Here is a 6,925-nt window from a genome sequence, read left to right as displayed (position 1 = left end):
TGCACATACAAGCTGGCTGGAGTGTTGGAGCTCTCTTATCCTACTGATATACAAATGGCATTTTCCTTATTAGAAAACTTTTTGATAAAGCTTGGGATGCTGTGTGAAACCCTGGAACACCTTACAGCTAATTAGGTTAACTGGCAACAGTTCAGTAACACAACTAAGCAAACTTCAAAAGAAGACGTGAATTCCATCACCTACTATGCACAGTGCTGGGGAAAACAGTGGTTAGAGACCACGGCATGACCAAAGTTACTGTCACTGTGAGAAATGAAATTGTGATCTTGTGAATTGTGAACACAGGGACTGTGAGTCAAGGCAACTTTGTTGCATCAAGATGGGCTACAAAACAGCAATAAGATGGAGTCAGTCTGCTATGAGTTGTGAATGAGTGGCATCAAGCTGATAATTGCATGCAAACTGTTTGTGATGAATCACTGTTGCAATCTACATACACAGAAATTTGCATTAACTACTAACATACATTCAGGATCTGGCCAAAACATATAAATCTAAAAGAGAAATTTGCAGTTGCAACATGACATAGGCACGCGGTATCCTTGCTTTTGTATTAATATATAACCCAGTGTTTCCCAACCACTATGTGCCGCGAGAAATGATCAGGTGTGCCGCGGAAGATTATCTGGTTCCACCTGATTAGTACTCTCAATTACATTCTCTTCCATTAGAGGGCAGTGCAGCTACCTTCTCTAATTAAATGGGTTGCCAACTGTCAGTAAAACAAAAGAAGATGAAGAAAAAATTACATAATAGTCAAGCTGTGAGACGGCGCAGCGCGTAATAGCAATAGATAAATTGTTGAAAAGAAAAAGTTGTCAATCTGATCTGGGTCCTGAAGAAAATGCCAACGCGGATGAAGCCCCTAGCATGAGTAGTGATCGGAAAAATGCAAAAAAGGTATACTGGGGACAAACTGCGCCAATTCTGCTATGCCTGATGCATCACAAAAAGCAAATTATCAATATGCTTTTTGTGACATTTCTGTTTGGTGGTGCGATTTTTCAAATGTGAAATATGTGCTGTGGCTCCAAAAGGTTAGGAAACACTGACATAACCAATATAGTCAGAAAAGTGCCAGTTGGAAAGCAGCTGAGTTGAGTCCCCTATTCCAAAGAGATGCATCGTAGATGAGCTGCGTTCATCGTTGCAGACTGACTCAGATTGATTGCAACATGTTGACGTTCTGCCTGCGTTTAAAAAGTAGACAGCAGTTATTTGCAAACCTTTCCCAATCAATCTGAATGTGACTGCAGTCAGCCAGAATCAGTCACACCTGTTTGGAGACAGTCTGCCTTCCACCAATCACCTAGTGGTCTAAAGGGGTCTCTGTAACAACTTGCAATCTGTCCCCGACTGTAAAAAAAATTCAGTGCACTCACTGGGCACCTTTGGGCCCTCGAGTGGCACTGCAATAAAAACAGGCACGATTCTGTGGCAGGAGACACTAAAAAGCTCTCAGTAACATTTCTGACGACTGTTTCAACATGGGTTGACGCCACTTCCACCAATTCAAATTAATACAATAGATGACAACAGACCTGTCACCTACTGAAAACATTTGAGACACTACTGAATGAAAAATATGTCAAGACTGAACTATCGAGCAGCTAAACTTTGATATGGAGTAGAGATAAATCCAGCAGGAGAAAAAAACTTTGATTTCAAACCTACAGCAATTGGTCTCCTCAGTTCTTAAAAGCTGACAGAATTTTGTTAAAAGATGTGATGCAACACCATTGTAAACATGCGTCTGTCCCCAACCTTTTCTGGCATTCAAAAGTAGCACCTATTCAAGAAAAGCCAGTTTTTTTGGTGCCAACATTTGATATTGTGTTTCTGTAAATGAATTATAGGCTATGAATAATTTGCTGATAACTGCAACTCACCAAAGATTGCTCCCAGCTGCTCCCAACAGGCTTTAATGCCCTTCCAATGAGTTCTGATCTAAAGATATTTTTTAAGGCAAGAACAACAAAATTACCTGTTTCACAGTAGGGCAAACACTGAGGCTACAAAGAAAACAGATAAAATGCTGTTCCATCAGTCCCATCTAAAATAACTTCCCTTTTACATCACCTCATGTAGCAAGTGGTGAATGACATTTCCCCGGGCCAACTGTTAAACATGGTCTGCTTCACATTCACACGCACAGATAAAATGGATGCTTATGAAAACAAACTGTCTTGTGCCTCTCAGCTTTTTCTCGCAATCTAACTCCCACTTGTGCCCTTTAATAGGCAAGTCAAACCGTGTTAGGCGGCATTAAACTCTTCCTGCTGCTTGTGTTTTTGATGCATATCACAACAGGAGAAAACTGCTCTGACGGTAACCTTCCACATGATATAATTATCTTTGAGTTTAGATTCAATATTTTGAAATCTTTTTCCATAACACAGAAGGCTGAATGAACGTGGCATCTGACAGGCCTTGATTCAGAGTAAAAGTGACAACTATGTCAACATGAAGCATGTGTTTGCAGACAAAAATACACAGGTACTCATCAAAACATCAAAATGCACTGCTGATTATGGTAAAAGGTAAAAATTAAATATATTTTGAGAAAAGTAATGCATTACACATTGCTTGTAACGGTTTTTTTTTTAAACATAATGTGTTATTTTACTTATTTGCTCCCTGTAGAAAATAATTCCTCACATTACCTTTGCATTACTCTGCACTAAGGTCTAAGATGCACTGTTACTTAATTACCAGATAACAACATAAACCTCAGGCTACAGTACTGCACACTGATACAATTTCCTATCAACACAAAACTCTTATTTTAGCTTCAGCATTAATAGAAAGCCAAAAGACCACTTAACTGTAGAAACCGCTACTAGCTGACTGCCCATCTCTGCTTTTGTTACCTGCTGAAAATCAAGCTTTGGCTGCTCGGTTGGGCTTGGCAGACACTCAGCTTTAACATCACTCTGGGTACTTCACTGCGAGCTTTGTACTCACATGCTGTCTGTGCAGTCGCTGCATGGTAGCTGGTTGTGGCCTGGGTGCAGTTTACACTTTACTGTCATTTTTGTGTGCTTTTTGTGGAATAAAAATGTAATCCATGTTCATGTATCTGCTCCTCAAATATTGTTGATTGCTCTGCTATATTTCTCTTGTCTCTGTGGGAATAAGCGCACAGGAAAAGGACATCTTTAGCAAGGAGGGGGGGATAAGTAACAAAGGACAGTTGAATAATAGAAAATCCATCGTGGACATCAATATAATGAATATTAAATAATGATGTAAAAAAGTAAAGATGCAAAAAAGCTAGGTTGAGTAACTACACAATATGGCCTACATCCAGGAAGGCACACATCAGGTTACGGCATAGGTTACTGTCCCGCGTTTCAGAGGGATTTGCAGTTATGATTAGTTATGATATTTCACACAGTTTAAATCCCTGTTACACCTAAGACTGATCAGGATTGCATCCCATCCACTACCAATAACTCACACAAATGTATTATTGCAGGGTCTTTATCTTACAATATAAAGCCCCTTGTTGTGATTTGCCGCTATTTAAATAAAATTGAAGTGAACTGAATAAACATCCAAAGAGTCAGGGTCACAGTTCTCAGGTAGGAGATTTCATGTTTCTGCAGTAATAGTAACATAAGCTAGTATGTACTAAGAATAAAATACAGTAGCTATCTAAAGACGAAACAACTGTTAGTGTGTTGTGACTCTATGAAGAAGGCTTCTTTAAAGAACAAGAGCTCTTACTCTGTGGTTCTGACTATCATAGCAAGGTTATGAAACTATAGAAAACCCCAAAAAGCAAAGACTCTGTCAGCAAGAAGGGTTCATTTTTCTACAGGAAAAGGTGAACTAAGTACTCAGTAACTCAGCATCCTTCAATGGCTAAAAAAATTAAGCTGGACTATGATTGGGTCAGAAAAGGGCGCGGCTTGTTTGGCAGTGGTACAAGCGGATCTATTGCAAGGTATTTGAGCAAACAAAGTTTGGAATCAGTCATTCCTTCATCCACCCATTTCATATTCTCTTCCCGATTCCAGCCATCTATTAGACAGTGCATTCATCTTTTCCCTCTTCCTCTCTCTCCCCCTCTCCCTTTCCCTCCATCAGAATTGTGGAGACGGATGGACAAAGTGTGCACGAGTCCTTGGCTGAACTGCAGAAGTGCTGACGTGGCGCCAAGCCCTCTAACTGCGTGGTGACGCCTCTATCTGTCTCTCTATGATGCAGTCGCTCGTACAGACACACAAGCGCGTTCATACAGAAACACACTTGCAGGTGCATGCTTATGCTGGCACTTGCAAAAAACACTGAACTTACACGCAGAAAAATGCCCGTGTTGTATCGGCACACAGAGTTATACTGCATGGTAAAAAAAAAAAAAAAAACAACTCACACACACAAGGGCTATGTGCACACTCCAACCGTGGAACACATCCACTCTCTATCTTTGTCTGTCTATCTAATGACACCTTTATCACTCCATTCAGTCTCCCATGCAATCAGCATTAGTCTCTATTGTCACACACACGCACACAATCTGGCCACACTCCTACCATCACCACCACAAATACACAGGATCTCATATTAAATGCACCCACACACAAACACTCTCAGGTCAGCTGAGTGATGTTGGATTGTGTATTTCTCTTCTGCCTGTGTTAAAGTGAGTCATCTATCCTTCCACAGCTTCATTACAACCTGCAAGGGCAAACACTATCTTTTGCTCCCTCTGCCTCTCCAGATGAAGGGAGAGAGAGAACGAGAGATACAGTATGTAGTAAGTGAAATTCCTCTCTCTCTTTATATCCACCCATCTCCTTTCTCTCTTGTTCCCTTGTCTCTAAATTTATCATCTATCTCCATACCTATCACCTTATACCGTTTCTTTTTTCCCCTCCAAGTCACACAGTGTTTCACTCTTCCTTTTCCATGTACCTTTAAGCAAGCACCAGAATGGTTAAAGAGCTTGATGTAAACATTTGATGGATGTGATGCAAGAGAGAGCATGTCTAGGTAGATATAACCAAGAGCATGTGGACTCCATTTTCCTGCTATTTCTACTTTGGGGCACTTTAATGGTCTTGGAAAGGCTCATTCTACCTTGTCCAGTTAAGGAAACGTTGAAGCAGCAACAAACAACACTTTAGATTATAGTGTGCCTCCAACTTGCTTGCAACAATTTAGAAAATGCTTTTTTCTGATTCAGTATAATTCCCCTGTGCAATGCCCATGAAGGAGTGAAGTTCATGTTGACGAAAAATCTGCAAAGAGCCCCAATTCCCAGAAGCACATTAAAGCCCTTGCTTGGTTTTTTTTGGAGTCCAAAATGTTGCACATGGGTTTATTTTTCATATTCAGATAGATAAGAGATTAAAAATAATCATGCTTCTATAGCAAGACAAGAACAAGAAGAGAGTCATTGAGAGGAGAAATTTGTTGTGTTTCTACCTGCCTCTCTCAGCTCTGAGTTTTTCAGGGCCCTACAGAAACCATGAATAATTCATGGATAAAACCTCTTATTCTCTAAATTTTAAATGGCTGGCTGTTATCAAAAATAACTTGATCTGTGTAGCATTAGTCAACTTGCACGCAACAGAGTGGCTTCAGTGCACTACAGGAAAGAGAGGGCATTGGGTCCAAGCTAAACAAGTTCCATATTTCTCACCATGCTTACAAAGCCCTCCTTGTGATGTTTCAAGAAGGGGAAAAAAATCATCTCTCTTACAATCATTCATGCATTTTGAATAAACAAATACTGTTTGACTCACTAACACAGCATAAAATTGATATTTTAGTGCTGAGTTTAACATGTACGTTTTCACAAATCTCAGCCTTAAACTGGAACCCTCAAATAAGCTTCTGACTCACCACAGTACAGAGACGGGATTAAAGCCTTGGACTCCCTCTACTGGTTTATATGACAGGCTGATAGAAAAGGCTGTGGACTTTCTAAGACTGTTGAGATGTCCCCTTAGAAAGAGCATTCCCCGTGGAAGATTATTACAAGTCATTAGGAAAGACACTCAGTGGAAGCAATGGGGATTTGTGCTTATAATCCACAAACAGGGCAGCTTTTGATATTTTTACAGTCACTCCAAGGGAAAAAAAAAAGGTCTATGACAAATTCGTCCAGGAGTTTGAGAGTTAAAACAATTAGTCATAAGTTTCTTATTGATCTTTCCCCAAGGTCTCTTATCCCGCCAACTGCAGGCGGGCTCATTACTCTAAAAGACAACCTTAAGGACTGATAAAGCCGAATCAATGCCACTGATCAGCTCTCACCTTAGTATGGATAAACACACTGAACTAGAACAGACAGAAAGGGCATTCTCATTAAAAAAAAAGCTTTCAAACAGTCTTTTACACCAAGAGTACAGTAACTTACAGGGTACAAGAAAAGTTGGTGCAGTTTCCATGACATAAAAAAATCAGTGTGGACAGAAGCACTTGATCACTTGCACCCTGATATAAGTGGCTACAACTTCTGGCCCAGCTATTTTGTGGTGTCGGTGGCAAGTTGCAGCCTTTTGGCATTTTTTTCCCAGTGGGAATGCGTGAAACCGGTTCTAGATTAGGCATCGGTGCCACATCACTGAAAAGAGATATTCATCACTTTAACAACCACAGCTTGAAACAATGGCATGCCTATGGATAGGCCTTGTACACCCAAAGGAATCATCTAGCCACTGTATTTAATAAAAGAAAGCATGGCTGCACTTATTCAGTGCTTCTTCATTTTATAGTCAATCACAGCACTTTTTTCACCCATATGGCACAGACATGGTTAAATGAACTGTTCTCCACGGTCCAATTAAATTGGTTAATGCCTTTGATTTTCACTCGCTCTTTCTTTGGTTCTTAAAAGTTGCATTAGGGGTCTTGTGCACTCTGGTTTCACAGCTGAGCTTGTACATGTTGC

This window comes from Astatotilapia calliptera, chromosome 11 (assembly GCF_964374335.1).
Source record: "Astatotilapia calliptera chromosome 11, fAstCal68.1, whole genome shotgun sequence".
Lineage (NCBI taxonomy): Eukaryota > Metazoa > Chordata > Actinopteri > Cichliformes > Cichlidae > Astatotilapia > Astatotilapia calliptera.
This window is presented reverse-complemented; position numbering follows the sequence as displayed.